The sequence below is a fragment of the Ambystoma mexicanum genome, chromosome 5p, assembly GCF_040938575.1.
Source record: "Ambystoma mexicanum isolate Mex_15411 chromosome 5p, UKY_AmexF1_1, whole genome shotgun sequence".
NCBI classification, from domain to species: Eukaryota; Metazoa; Chordata; class Amphibia; order Caudata; family Ambystomatidae; genus Ambystoma; species Ambystoma mexicanum.
In genome coordinates, this window is record NC_090930.1 from 67868249 (window position 1) to 67884479 (window position 16231).

Consider the following 16231-nt stretch of genomic DNA (forward strand, 5'->3'; position numbering starts at 1 on the left):
CTGCACAAGTGGTATTCTAACCCAACGTCTCGGCTCGAGCCCCCAATTTGTAAGAGGATTCAATTCAACACTACAGCTAAGTCAACGCCTAGTCTATAATACTGAATGAAAACCCTTATTGATATATCTTTATGTCCAGTTCATGCGTTCTGGATGACTACCTGTTGAGACTTGAGTGTCGTGTAGGCAGTAGAGGCCTCCGTCCCCAAATGCCGCACAGGGAGAACTAAAGCAACTCTCTGTGCAGCCGTTGAGGCCACAGGCGAAGATGTTCAAATGTCCAAGTCCGGGAACGCGAACCTCTGGGACCCCACACTGCTGCAAGAAAATGCGGATTAAGCACCAAGCAAGAAACAGTAACTACAGTATTAGAATAACCGGAAAGGTCTTACCAATCAGGGTCAAGGAGGGGATGAGGAACCTAGTGGAGAGGTCCGGGGCCCACGTGGACGGCAGTACCCCAAGAGGAGTAGGCTCAGTTGTTCGCCTGTCAGCAGGAGCTGTGGAGCGGTGGAACTGTGAGGCAAGGAGTTCAAAGAACCAGGGTGCAAAAGGGTGATCCAGGAGGCAGTCCGATAACAGTCCGTGGTCGAGAGCCGTGTATCAATGTGCAAACAAATCCGAATGGGTAAATCCAAGAGGAGTCCAGTAAAGCAGGCCAGGTCGATTCCGTGAGTGATCCAAAGATGATTCAAAGTCCGTAGCGCCAAACAGGATGCAGAGCACAGCTGAGAAGCAACGAATACCCAGGTTTCCGGGTTTATGTACTCGCGCTTCTGGTCACGTGATGCGTGGCATGGTCACGTGATCGGGCAAGAGCATCACGTGACCTCACAGTCCCGCGATGCGGAAGCCCAGGGTTAGCCCTTCGCGATCCTATGCGCCAAGGCAATTGCCAATGTAGAAACGGCCGTAGTCTGACAGCCGTCCTATTACGAACCAGGCGCGGGTGTGCCCGCAAGACGTGTGTGAGTCCACGGGGAAGGGGGGAAGTGAGAGAAGGGCGGGACTGGGGATGAGGGAGTGCCCTGGGGACCGCATGATGAGGGATCGTGACACTACCCCTATATAACACCCCTCTCTTGGAATCCCCCTGACCCCACTGAGCCAAGAAGTAGTTCTGTTTTGCAAGTTTAAAAGGTTTATTTGATAATTTAAAATATATATATATCACACTTTATAATAAATTAATAATTGAATATCACACTTAATCTGATATGATAAATATTAACAACGGAGAATTTGGCACTAGCACACTTCTTATAATCACTAATGAGTTGACATGAAATGGATAAGGTAGCACACTGGTAAATAGGAACAAAAGTATAATGTGGTAGAGGATGCTTTATGTAAGCTCAGGTGGATGCAATATTCAATGAATGCAGTACAGAAAATACTCAATATGATTTCAACCAAACAATGTAATCACTTTTCTCTGGCAATCCCCTCCCCCCCTTGATGCAAGGCAAGGAAATGGAAGGAAAACACACAGTTCTCAGAAATGCAATCAAATGTGATTCAGTTCACCCCAGCAAGCTTAGACTACAGAAGTTTGAAAACACAGGCCCAAATTGCTTTGATATGTGCTGGCAATGAATTAAAAAATATGCTAAAATGCTTTTAATTCCCTTTCAGAGGTTCAGGGTGAGTGGTATCTAGTTAATATTAGCTCAGGCTCACTCTTGCAATGATTCAGGGATAGTTTTTATGAGGCAAACGATTTTCTGGCAAATAGAAGGCAAGCAAACTGCTGTTTCACACGTTGAGAAATTTGCAAATCGCGGCAAAATTCGTGGATGCGTGTTCCGCGATTGCGGTAAAACTATAGGGGGTAGGAATGCGGTTCTAGGTTCGTAGGAAAGCCACGATTCTAACCTTCAGATGAAAGTTATTGCAAGTCTCTAGCACAAACGGTTGCGGAGATATGAGTGATTAAATAACGGTCGTTTTTCAGATTTGAAATTTTAAAAACTCAAAAAGACAAGTGCAGCTTGCAACTAGAAAATGACAAGTGACAGATTTGGAGCTATCAGGCAGTTCTACTTAGGTTAAATAGATTGAATTAGATGAATTTAAACTAAGAGATTGGTTCTACACAGTTCTGCTGGGTACTCACACTATATTCTTGAATTAAATGGGCCTCATCACGGATCTGGTCAGGGTTTTAGACTGGGCTCTGGTCTCTCTCTGGGCACAGCGTCTGGTCTCTGGAACTGCTCGCTCTCTGGTCTGGTCTCTTAGTTCTGGATAGATTGAAGTCTCTAGTTTGGCTTTCTGGAGGTTGATGAATTTGAAGTCTGGATCTCTGGATGTTGTATGGTCCGGCAGAGCGCGTTGCAGCAAATGGAATTGAAGGTCCCTATCTGTCCTGTCTGTCTGCTTTTATGTGTTTAGAATGTGGGTGTGTTCTAGCATCACTGACCCTACCTCTCTCTCAGCTTCTAATTGGTCAAACTTCCATTTATCATTTGATTGGGGAATGAACTGTGAGTCAGAGGGATGTCATTTTATGGCTTGCAGATAGGACACTCCTCTGTCAGATTGCACACATTCTATATTTGATAATAAAAGACATATTTCACAGTTACACAGTTGCTTGAAATTACATATACATGGTGTGGCTGAATTTAGCCATGTCTCTGTCCAAATCTGCTGTTTCTAAGAGCTTGCATTCAGAAATGGCACATAATTGACTTTTTAACTGATTTTTCAATTTCTGACATTGACCCAACTTTACATACATGTGCGCAGGGAGTATGGACATTAACTGATGAAGTTTCAGACTTTTAACATGCATACATTTAGAGTAATATCCACTTTTCCGCTAACACCCCCCTGAACATACCACCGGTTCTAAAAACCTCTTAAACTGTGGGCAGAAAAATCACAAGAATTATGGTGTCATTTATACAATTTTCACATGTCCGCTCTATGAGTTATTCATCTTTTTCTAAAACCATATTCTGGCTATAGAGGTGTGTCTTTTCATGTCACATGGTACAGAAACCAGTCTTTCCAGTTTCTGGCAAGCTCAGAGACCCTGCCACTCCCAGCTTCTGCCAAGAGGAAGCTCCATTTACGACTCCCGCCAATAAAACATTTGCCTGAGTCAGGACAGGGCTTTGTTCAATTTCCTGCAGAGCCCAGGTAATTCAATCAGGGAAGTGTCATATCCCTTTTGGTGTGAGCAGCAAAAGGGCAGCTAGGCCTGGGAACACAGCTGTGACTCAAGTTTCACTCCTGATGGGGGTAGCTGGTGGGCAGAATCCAGTTCCTTAAGCCAAGTTTCAGATAAAATGTCACTTTTTGTTCCCCAGTTCCTGCATTCAAAGAAAACTAAACATTTTTACATATGCAGCTAGAATGCTGATTCTAAGTTTAAAACTATGACATTTAAACAATTGCAACCTATGTGACACTCAAAGTAGGTCACTCATTTCTCTTAAACCTTGAGATTTTTAATGTCTTTCAGTCCAAATTTACTTAAACTGCTGAAATCCACAGCGCAGCCAGTCTTGTTATAAACCTTCAAGTCACTTCAGAATATAACTTTACATTGTATCCACCTCTCAGTAAGTCTTTCTTTGGCCTGTTTTGGGTTCATTTATTCAGTTTTGCAAAAAGTAAAATCTGGTGTTGTTTTAAAATGCCGGCTTTTGGATAGTGGTGAGTACTGGTACTGCACCCCTTTTTGGGATTTAAGAAAATGAATTCCCAACAGTTATGGGTTTGCTTTTGGTAATCAGCATTGCCATTCCCAATGGTTTCAGACTACTGTGTGGGTAATCCAATGGTGGTTTTAGGCAGTGTCCTTCTGTGCCCATAACATCGGCAAAAATGGGTGGCAGCCTATTCTTCCTGCATTTCCCTGTGCATTTTCTGGGAAGCTCTGGCCATCATGATGTTTTCATGTCAGTACTGCACAGTTTTGAGGTAGGGCTCGGATGCATGGGTAAATACATCCCACAAACCGAATGGCAGTCTAGCTGTTTTTTTGTACATAAGGGCCACTCCTCCCCCTTCTGGCTGGAGCGGTTCGGCTCCAAGAATGAGATATTCTGGAAGAAGGGCTAATGTGGCATCGATGGGTATTTACTTATTTGGCCAGGTTTCAGTGATTGCCAGCACATCCGGGACACACTGGGACAAATGGTCTGCAACATTAAGGTGCAACTCCAGTGATCTAGGGTGGTTTGGCAGAAGCGCATTGATTCCCACGACAACATTGGGTACATTGTTGGCATCCTCTATTTGTTGGATGCATGTCATTGCAATCATTTGACTGTGCCATTAGGTTACATTACATCTACTCACCTAACAGTTCTTCTATGGGTCCCTCTCCTCTTAATACAGACCCTTCACATTGAATGCATGAGATAATAAAGAACTGCGTTTTAGCCCATCGAGAAACCCATACACGTGGTGCCCTTTCAAGTAAGGCCAAGTTTCTCTACTAGACATATGCATGTTTTTGGCGGTAGAGACTAGGTCTCATGTCCGATGCTTTCCCTTGTAGATTTTCTTTTGGTAGCTCCCCCCACTTATGACTAGACGACAGGCACAAGTTCATGGAAGGCAACTCACTCAGTCTTTTACTCTATACATGGGAACCTTTTTCAACCCTTTTGGTTGTATCTTTATGGAGAAATGCTTTCCTCCATATTTTAAGACATATGCAATGTATTATTTCAGCACGTAGCACTTTCTGTGCAGTGTTGCTAGGAGCTCTTTTAGCTGCCCTTTCTATTATTTTCCTTGTGATAAATACTGTTTCCAAGTATAGGGGGATACTTTCTACCCTGCCTAACTTTTATTTTGTGGAATCGGCACACCCCACCTTATGTTAGAGTGCTGAGGGGACACAATGTATCCCTTTTTCCACTTCTCCTGCAACTTTCTAGGTACGGTGACAAGTTCATCCAATTGGCTGGTGACAGTGGATGTTTTGTACCGATTGTTAGTGAAATTTACAGGCACAGTGCTATCTCAGCTGCAGTAAGGGACACATGGGTTACCACTGCACTAAAATTGTGCCTGTACTCTTTTTTTCGCCAGCTCTTGATGACTTTTTCTTTCTTGAGCCTTCTTCAACCTAGCTGGGTGGGGGAGGTCTTGATAGTTATTTTTTTTTTGGCAGACCTCCTTGCGAAAAAATTCTGCAAAAGCTCTCAAGAGTGCCGAAAGGACAGGAAGTGAGTGAGGGGACCGAAATACCCTTGGTCTTTGTCCTGCAATGTGGCTTTCTAGATCCAGTTCGAACTGGGAGGCTGGTTGTCCTTTGGGACAAGCCAGCCCCCAGATTTGCATGTATAGCTTGAATGGTGATTGGATGTTGCAGCCGTTTTTCCGGGATAAAGGTGATAGTCGACCTCTGGAATGAAGATTACAAAGAAGGATATCCCCAGCCACCGCCAGCGACTGCCACGAACTGCTGAGTGACCACTACAGCTCCAGCCGCCTCGTCTGATCAACAGAGAAGTTCCAGACCAGACAACTTCTTCCCTTGGACTGGTGGGACCAGTCCATCGTTGTGTCGAGTCACAACGATGATCCAGAAGATCATCTGCTGGGCATCCCATCACAAGAAGCTGACGATCCGCTCCCACAAAAAAAGTTCCTTCTCCAGCCTCGAGGCCAGGAATCCGAACAGGAGCTGCTGTCGCCTCACCTGGGAACCCGCCAGTGACAATATAAGTATTATAATTGTTCATTTATTAAATGCTTAATACCAATGAGTGGTTTCTAAGTGCGGTATTGGGGTTCAAACCTATGTTGCACTGCATTGCCTTGCTTCCAAGACAAACATGTTGCCCCTGAGCTATCCTACCTCCCAGAGGAAGAAAAAGAAGGGAGTCTGCCGCCTTCTTTCTTCATAAAAAGGTACTTTCCCACTCCTAGGCACTCACCTGGGTGCTTGCTGTGCTGAATTAAACTCCTTCTGAGCTTCCGGACACACATTGGGATGGACAACCCGAATGTGTTCTCCCAGGCCCTGTGGTGTGCACAATCCTTCAGGGGATCTACGCAACCTCCCTGATCCACATTTTAACTAAACATTTTACTTACCTGCAACACAGAAGAAACCTGCTATTTTTACAACTTTGACAGCCTGTGCCTTCTTTTGTTTTGACATCCAGGGGCTATGCTTCCCCAGTGCCTCCTCTGACTGAGACTCTTATCCCCAGATAGGTTTGCACTTTTTTAAGTTTAGGCTGCCTTAAAGTACTTAGCAGTATCTGTGTTTGGTTACTTAATGTTTGTTACAAGAAATTATTTGCTAAACTTAAATGCTACTCTGACTACTTAGCTCTATCCATCTAAAGTCTTTTACTTTGAGTAATGCTTAAATGTATTACTGTATATACGTTTACTTACCTGTGATTCTAATGTTGTGTTAGTTGCCTTAGTATTTATAATAAATAACTATCTATATATATATAAAATGCATAGGTATGTTTCCGCACTCAGCTGATGCAATTTATCAGTGTTGGGTTACCCTCTGTTGTCCAAATGGCAAAGTGCACCTCTGTGTACAATTTTGAAAAATGAATATCAGTGTTAGGTTTCCCTCTGTTGTCCAAATGGAAAAATTAAGAAAGCAGATTTTGCTTTAATCATTTTGGAACAAATATATGTCTGAATAAATGCACAATGGGCCTCATACAATTGTGCCGGTCTTTAAACCGGTACAGTACGGGTTTGCCTGCCGGTGCTTCCGTGTTCCCCATTCCCATTGAGTCCTATGAGACTCAATGCGAACAGGGAATTAAAATTTACCAGTGCCTGACTTTCTAGAAACGCCGGGGTTGTAATCCCCTGGTGTTACCGGCAAGCCAGGCACTGATAAATCTTACAAGTCCGGCGGCAACCCGCCGGTAGCACCGGCAAGGTTACCGCCAGACTTGTAATGAGGCCCAATGTGTTTAATATGAAAGCCATATTAAATTGTATTTTGTATTGTATTTATTTTGTTTATATAGCGCCTTACACCAAAGCGCTGAGCATCTTAACCACATGATACATAAATCAATAACAGTAGAAGCAACTTACAATAATTAATCAGTCCAACAAAACAGTGAGAAGAGCAATTAAACTGGAGGGAAGAGGGGGGGCTGAGCAATACAACTGGGAAGGGGAGGGAGGGGTGAGGAGGAGAAGGGGGAGGGAAGGAGAAAAGGGTGAGAGTGGGGAGGAGGGAGAGAGGAAGGAGACGATCAAGGGGAAAGAGGAAGGAAGGAGGGGGAGCAAGGAAGGGGAAGGGGTTTCATGGTGGTGAATGGAGAAGGAGAGATTTAAGGGATGTGCGGAATGAGGAGAAGGAAGGAATAGAGCGGATAGAGAGAGGTAAGGAGTTCCAGTGCAGGGGGGCAAGGAGCTGGTAGGAATGGAAGCAGGAGGGGGCACAAGGGGATGGAGGAGCGGTGAGAAGGAAGTGGTCTATAGAACTAAGGGAGCGGGAGGGAGTGTAGAAAGAGAGGAGGGAGGAGAGATAAGGGGGAGCAAGACCATTAAATGAATGTTCAAGTCTAAATAAAACATTAAAGTTTAAATTCCACAAAACAGAAGTATTTCTTATGTATTAACTACAGTATTGGGGTGGAAAGAAGTGGGGTGGAAAGAAGTAACTTAAAAAGATATCTTTCCACCTGCACTTCTCTTACTGTATTGATATTGATATTTTATTTCTATTGCGCTCATACACAGTCTCGCGCTCTGAAACACTTGTGTATGAGCGCGATAGAAATAAAATATCAATATCAATACAGTAAGAGAAGTGTGAGTGGAAAGATATCATTTCAAGTTACTTCTTTCCACCCCCACTTCACTTCACACAGGGCACATCGTTCCAGTATCAATGAACAGTTGCTCAATGTTTCAGTCTATACGCTGTAGGACGCATGCCTCCTCATGAACTGAAACTGAAAGTAGGTACTGTAATTATGCTACTACGCAATCTTATGCCAACACAGAGACTCTGTAGATGTGTAATTGCTAACCTTGTTCCATTGCAAAGACACATCATAGAGTTCTGTGTAATCGATGGGTTAAACTTAGATACTGTTCTTACACTGTGCATACTTCTCAATCCATCTGATACAAATATGCCTTTCAAAATAAAATGAAGACAGTTTCCTAAACGTTGAGCCTTTTTAACGACCATTAATAAGTCACAGGGACCTACGCCCACTTCCTGGAAGTGATCAGTGGTAATTTCGATATTTAAGAAGAGCGACAGAAGTGACCCTATGAATTACTGACCAATATTGAACTTTTTATACATCTAATGTGTATAAGTGTATTGTTGACTATAAGTGTTCTCAGAGTTCTTTGTACGTACCTACATCCCTTCTCCCTCTTAGACTAAGCCTGCTGCTCGTCCACTGCTACCAAACCTTTTGGGTAGTTCAGGCCAAACCTAAGAATTGGAGCCATGTACACCTAAGAGTGAGTCTTCTCTAGTCATAACATAGGTGGACTTATGTAAAACTCCCTAACAAGAACCCACCAATCATAAAACTGGTTCTACAGTGATGATTTAAGGGACCAGGTATCTAGAGGAATGAGGGGGTAGCATAGATGTGGCCAATCGTTCAAGGGACTATAGGGGAAATTAGCATCTTCTATAGGTGGCCGCCAATGAGGGTGGTGGGATTATGCTGTACTCATTATTATGCATAGTATTGTTAATTTGCTGTCTGGCCGTTATGTAACCTGTAACCCTTTGGAAAATCAGAGAGCTCTTTGTCTATTTGGTTTTAGGGACCATAGAGGGCTATGTCCCTAGTACTTTGAAGGGAGCTCTGGTAAAACCTTTATTGAAAAAGCCCAATTTAGACCCAACAGTCCTTAAAAACTATCGGCCAGTAGCAAATTTATGCTGGCCCACAAAAATCTTGGACAAAGTGGTCTGTGGCCAATTTCAGGATTTCGTGGAAAGCAGGAGCATCCTGGATGAATGCCAGTCGGGGTTTTGCCCCAATCACGGAACAGAGACTGTCTTGCTGGCGGTCCAGAATGATCTGTTAGAAGCTGCACATAGAGGAGGATCCACAATATTGTTAATGTTGGACCTCTCTGCGGCTTTTGATAAGATCAATCACAAGATCATTCTCCAACGTATTGAGACAGTCGGGAGAGCCTCGAAAGTAGTGGTAGACTGGTTCAGTTCCTTCCTGAAGGACAGCACCCAGTGGGTAACACTGGGAGGTTTTCTATCGGAACTACTATGGCTAAGATGTGGAGTTCCACAGCGATCAGCATTGTCACCTTTGATCTTTAATCTATACATCCAACCATTATTCGACATTTTGAGGAGGTATGGATTAAGATTTCATTCCTACGCTGATGATACCCAGATCTATGTGTAAACAGAGAATACAGAGGAGGCTTTTGAAAAGATCAACCAGTGTATGCAGGAAATGAGAATATGGATGGAGTGCAATCAGCTACAGCTGAATGCAGCTAAAACCGAGGTAATTCTATTTGGAGCAGGGAGCAAGATGGAGGCCGAAAAACAAAGCACAATCCCACGGATCCCAGGGGAAAAGATTCCGTTTTCAAGGAAAATAAAGAACCTCGGATGCACATGGCAGGAAAACCTAGGGAGCGAAGCCCAGGTAGGGGCAAAAGTGAAGGCTGTGTATCACTCCCTAAGTATGCTTAGAAATGTGCACCCCTATGTGGCAGCAGAAGACCACCCAGTGGTCGTAGGGGCGCTAACCAACTCCCACCTTGATTACTGCAACAGTTTAATGGCAGGGATCCCAGCCAAACAGATGATGAGACGGATGAGGGCCCAGAACGCGGCAGTTAGGTTAATTGCCCACTTAAGAAAAAGAGACCATTTGTCCACCTCCCATAGATCTCTCCACTGGTTGATGGTGGTGGATTGGGTGAAATTTAAGATGGCCTGCATTATGCATAAATGCTTCTATGATCATGTCCCAAAATATTTCAGTGCCAGGATCCACCATCTCCAACCAACCAGAGATCTCAGATCAGGAGACAAAATTCTGTTGACCATATCCCGGAATAAACTGATCTCAAAGGGAGATAGGAGATTCTCGGTCTTTGGTCCAAAGTTATGGAACAAACTACCGTTGAGCATCTGTTATTGTCCATCATTGGAAAGCTTTAGAAAAGCACTAAAAACCTTCCTATTTAAATAAACTTAGGTGATCTATAACACAGTCGCTATACGCTGATTAAGGTACAAACCATAGTTAACATCTGTGCCCGAATGCAGTTTATTCTGCTTGGTGCGTGTAAGAAATATTCAAAATCAAAATCAAATCTGAAACCCTTTTTGTATATAATAAACCTGGTTTTCCCTTGCAAAGAGGTGCAGTGGTTATGTTGTTCTTTGGTTTGTTTTTATTCCCTGTGTTTTGGGCTGCCATCCTTTCACTCTCCTGGCTGAACAGTAAACCATTCCAGGCATACATTACAGCCTTGTATAGAAACAGGCTAGTAGTTTCCCTGGACTACTGAGAGGACAGTTGCATCAGGGTTTCTCACTGCAGGAAATCTGTAACTGACATTTACCCCTCCTCCAGCAGTTCAGGCGGGGGTCAACATGGGTTCTTCAGGCTACCAGTTGACGCAGATCTCTGACTTTCCCCCCTCTTTTGAGCTTAATCCTTTTAGAAACTGCCTCATGATGTTTAGGCAAAGTATCCTCTCAAGCGCAATAGTCTGAGACTGATTGGCTGATTGACAGAAGTGATGGACTGAAAAGTCTTATGATCCTCTGTATATTGCCCCTGGGACCTGCACTATGGAGCAGGTGGTGGCATCCTACCCCAGGGTCACACAAATCCCATCACCCAGCTTTCAATATGGGACTTCGTCAAACGTACAATTTCCAATTGCAACCCTTCAGTGCAACAGTACAACTAGTTCGGTGGAAAAAACTATCTGAGGGACCTCTATGCGTGAGGAATTTTGGGTACACTACATGTCACGTTAGGGATAGTGTTACAGTCACGCCCATGTTGACGTCCTCTTTCGATCCTCGAAAGAAAGATGCAATACTCAGCAATTACCACTAGATGTCGGACTATGTGCACAGCATGTAATTCTAAGTAGATTAATACACACGTGTGTATGTCATATATGTAGTGACAGAAGCATTGGAATTGTGTAGAAAGGTAAATACAAGTTTTAAAAGAGCAATGGATACATTGTAGCAGTCTTCTGAGATGACGGGAATGCAAGCTCGGGATTCTGTGCTTTGAGGTCCTGGAACTTCAAGTAGTATGGATGTCCGGTGAGAGGTTGTTCCACAGTATCCGAGTGCAACATGTGAAATCCTGCTCCATCGTCTGCACTTCCTGTCATTTGCTATTTTTGTAAAAGACTCACAATGTTGCGGTTTCTGCAATTGTGTCAACTACAGAAATGGGCCTGTTTTCTGCTAGGTAAAATCGCGCTTGAGTTGATATTGCCTTGAACATAATCCAGGCTGTTTGATCATTATTCGGGTTGGGCAAGACAACTAGTGGAGCTGAGAATGGCACAGGTACGGTTGAACTTCCAGATGCTGGCATCTAGTCAGGCAACGACATTGCCCTACTTTGATTGGCACAAGGGCTGAGATGGTGACACCTGAGAGGCTGGCATTGCCTCCACCCTTGTGTGATACCAAGTCAGAGGGTGGAAGAAAAGGCTTTATTTTGCGCTGGAATATTAGCAGAAACAGAGTCGCTTCATCCTTCTTGGCAATTGTGGTTCAAGGATAGGTTGCTTCCAATGATAAAAAAGCCTGTGACCTGGTGCCATGCATAAACTTCTCAACATTTGTGGCAGATCGCCAAGACTAGTTTCCATCAAAATTAACTCAACGTGTGACGTCATAAACAGTGCAAGGGCAGTGGATTAGTCACGCTTTCTTTGGGAACCACAACTGCTGTATTAATGTGATTTTTGTGGTTGCACTGCAAAGAGTTGCCAGATACAAATCCATAAAGATATATCAACATTAAACCCAATCTATTCCTTTCTAAAGGAACCCATGCAGTAATTATCCCATTAATTCACTTTATTTAGCCCCCCAGTAACCCACTTGCTTCCTTTAGGTTCACCGGTTTTTTCTATTGCTTCAGTGGAATGAATTATGTTTGCTGGCAACTGTGAAGGCATCATGAAGCAAGACACAGACAACAGATTCAAAGTTTGAAAACACAATGGTTGATTAAATTACATGTCGGGATGTAGAAGGCCTACCTTGCCCTATGCTAAATTGGGATTTCCCTACCTGAACAAAACCATGGAAAGTCTTAGTCAAATAGTTCAGTTTAAATGACTGTCTGTATCCAAAGCCTATGCTTGCCCTCACAACTAAAGCTAAACAATGTGTAGGAGTTTCAATAATCAGAGAAATGGTGATTAACAAAACGTTCCAAGCTTCTTCCAGTTCCTCGCTTCCTTTTCAGCTCCCCTTCCCCAAGTTCAAGAAGGTTCCAAAAAGTATCAAGATTACCTTTCTCCAGTTCAAGGCAATCCAGTTCCACACAATATTCGGGGTTCTCTTGCCCAAGTTCCTAGCAACACAGTTCAAAAGAAAAGGGGCATGAGGCTCTGTGCTCAAGACAGTGTTGTAGCTCCTTAGGTCTCAGAGTTCCCTTCCCCAAGACTTTCATGCAACAATTGATCTCTGTTGCAGTCTTTGAAAGTTCAACACAAATCCAGGCCAACTTGACCCTCCTTCTTTTTTGCATCAGCAGCTTACGTGCAGTTTTTCTTGTTGGTGTCGTTCACTATGTTGTTAGTTTTCACATTTCAGGGCTCACTGGTCTAGGCGCAGTTGTCAGACCACACGGTCCACCCATCACAGGTCGTGCAACCAGGACCGCTCTTCAGCCCACACAGGTTCTTCCGTATTTATCACTGTGTCAAAATTCACCTTCACTTGGCTTCTCATTGTTGGCCTCTTGGCTTTTATATACAGGTTCACATTCTCCCGGCTTCTCTTGTCAGCCTCTTGGCTTTGCCATTATGTGTCACACACCTTGTTGCCAGTATTTGGCCTTGCAGCACTGTATTCATTCATAGAAGTCCCCTTTGAGGTGGTCTTTTGTATTCCCCATCTTTCTATCACACTTTCTCACACGTGTGCTCTTTTCTGAACGTTGCTTTAAAAAGGACACTTTCCCTTTTAGTTTTCATCACCCATCGGCTTTGTTTATAAGGTTTTACTCAATTCAGTATTCAGCGTGTGCAGTTTTGCTTTAATTTCAAGGTTTCATTCCATTCGTTGTTCAATATGCTTAATGTAACTCTTCATGTTTTCAATCAGTTCGGGATTCAATATGCATATGTTAACTTAATTTCAGGTTTTCATTCAGTTCGGAAGTGAATCAGTGTCATATAGCACTTTCGCATTCATGCGTAGCCCTTAAGAGCGCCCCCCTGTCTAGAGTGACCTTTTTTCACTCACTGGTCCACATCGTTCTCCCTCCGCCGGCTGCGCTGCTTCTGTTCGGCTTTCTAGGTGAGAGGGTTGGTCACTGCGTGCCCCGCCAGCATTCCAGGCCCTTTAGAGCACACGCCGGCAGCTCTGCCCCACTCCATGGATGCAGACAGCATCCCTTCCCTCTATAGCCCCTCGCTGGCAGCCCCCGCTGCTTTCTTAAAGTAACAGATGCTCCTGCACCTGTGGCAGTCTAATGGCTCGACTTGCCTTGGGCTCCACACGTGGTCTGGACCTCTGTCAGCATCCTGTCTTCCTCTCAGGTCCCACCACAGCTGCCTCCTCGTGACACTGGTCCCCTGCTGGTCTCTCCCTTCCAAACTGCACTGCTGCTCACACTGCTGTTATCTGGCCCTCTCTGTATACAACTGCAACCCCTCGACAGGCTGCAGGTGTGGGTCCTAAATTGGGCTTGCCTGACTATGATTAAAGGGACAGGCCTGACCTTCACAGTACTCTACAGGCATCTTCCTCGTCCCAGTAACAGAGCGGTAAAATGCAGGTTTAGTGTTCATTACTCTCAGTCTCCTCTTCCACATCCCAGTACTATCAGAAGTCAAATGTGTCAAAATGAGGGGAGAGGCTTTGCAGTAGCCCATAAAGGTCGGGGGAGCGTTAGATTGGTAAACAATAGGGAAAGGGGGATACCATGTCTCGCCTACAGGCACCCAAACTTTTGGTCTTTCGAAGCCTAACCTAGCAAAAACAGTAATATATTAGTTTATCTTTCATTTGCGTATAGGATTGACCATGTAAACAGATAGCATTTATCATGCAATTATGGACTACCTCCAACATGGTAGTCAGGCCTCTATGTGTAGTCCCTTCTTTATCTTTACAGTCCATTGAATACAGTATACTACGGTCCAGCCGTCATGATACACTCACATTTAACGAGCCCATATAATTTACGAACTGAGGGCCACATAGGGCTAGATATTCTACAATACTGAGTCCTTTTTTGTCAAAAGCATTTCTTGTTCTTTGGACTACCTTCAAGATGGTAGTCGCCCCTCAGACTCTTCACTTAGTCCTCTTTCTGTATCTTGTAGCACGCAGCGGCCGCCGTGACGCGCATGCACATTTGTATGCAAACACATACTACCAAGCCGGTTCTATCTATGAGGACTCTACGGCATCCGGATGTTGCTTGAAAACGGATAAATGGTTTGCTCTGCCATATCACACCAGGCAGTTTTGCAATAGTTCTCGCAGGATTTAATGTGAGAAAGCCGGAGATTTTAGCATCCTCTCCCCTCATGGTGAATGTAGTTTACCGGGTTCTTTGCATCATTGATTTACTGATTCAATTATTTATGTTGTGGGCCTATCCCCTCTTAGGGATATGACCCTTAATCAGAAGCACTTTCTATTTTAATAATTTTGAGCTACCATATGATTGCTTTGCCCCTTTTTTTCTATGAGAGTTTTTGACATAACGTCTCTCACCCCAGGTTTTTTGGCAGAACACTATTGGTATGCAGACCAGGAAGCAAGCTGCGTAAACCTTCCTATCTTCATGGACCTACCTATATGGGGACACTCACACGAGGGTAAGACACTTGTGACAGACCACCTTTGGCTGTCTCTCCAACCTTCTTATTTGAGGAGTGGTAGAAATGACACAGTAACCGTACTTACCAACACGTGCTGTCTCTTCCCTGTCGCCCTTGCCCCGCTTTTGTATACTTGCAGCTGGGACCTCCTGTAACTATTCAGTACACTACAAGCAACCCTCCTAGACGACACACTATCCAGTGCTCGCCTTTTCTAGCCCTGACGAAAGTGGTCCCAATTTTTCAATACCACTGAAACCGGTAGGCTTCTTTTCGACCCGACAAACGAGTGACAAATCATAAAAACCCGATGGAAGGTCGGATAGTGATCCTCTTGAAGAAAAAAAACTTGAGGGCTAAGAATGAACTCTACACCCTGAATTAAGTCCAAATATCTTTAAGACTTGTCCATAGTGTACAGGAGAATATCCTGAGTAACTACAGTACTCTGATCAACCGTGTTTCCTGAATGGAACACACCAGTTAAAAAAAACGTTTTTGCGGTTCAGAGTAATGGAATGAAGTTTGAAATATTTCATCTGTAAAGCATTTTTAAGTTCTTCTTCAATATTCTGATTTGAGGGCAAACAAACAGAATTGGTATTTTAGATAATACAAAAAGACTATAAAATTGATTAATCTGAGTCCATTAATGTGTGATAATAGTAACAAGGGATTACTCAGATGTGAGCCCCTTGATGGTCCAATTTGTGGATACTCGCCTACAGGCACCCCACTCCCAATCCTCGAGGACCCTCAACCCAGGTGATCCTCCTTCACTTCGCCACCCCCTGTGTCAGGATCCAAGAGCGATGGCCTTTCCCTGGCCACCCGAACAGAGGATCCAGGGGAAGTAAGAGTGAGGATACCCTTAAGTTTCTCACACAACCCGGTAACATTTTTTCCTTCCCAGGGCTTACCGGTAGTTTCCAGCATTTCTCTGCCCTCCTCTGCTGCAGTCTACTGGCATCGCGTGCGCCCTGTAAATCGCTGCACTCCTGTTGTGTCGGCTTTCGCTATGCGCAGTTCCCGCTGTCTTCTCTCGTTCTGCAGCAGACTTTAGGCACCCTGGTTTCTCAGATCTCACATCGGTTTCACCCGTTGGTCGCCTGCCACAGCTTGGTTGCTTTCAACGTAGTGCTCAGCGGTCCTACGGGCTGGCAGGCAGCTCGGCGTATGCAGCTCTCCTCTCTCCTTCCCCTCC

At 44.2% G+C, this 16231-nt stretch overlaps 1 protein-coding gene across 3 annotated transcripts in view; it reads right to left on the reverse strand.

Moving 5' to 3' along the window:
• Window positions 1–16231, reverse strand: part of LOC138480733 (arf-GAP with Rho-GAP domain, ANK repeat and PH domain-containing protein 1-like) — a 691830-nt gene that overhangs the window by 284940 nt on the left and 390659 nt on the right. The gene's annotated exons all lie outside the window — the stretch shown is intronic.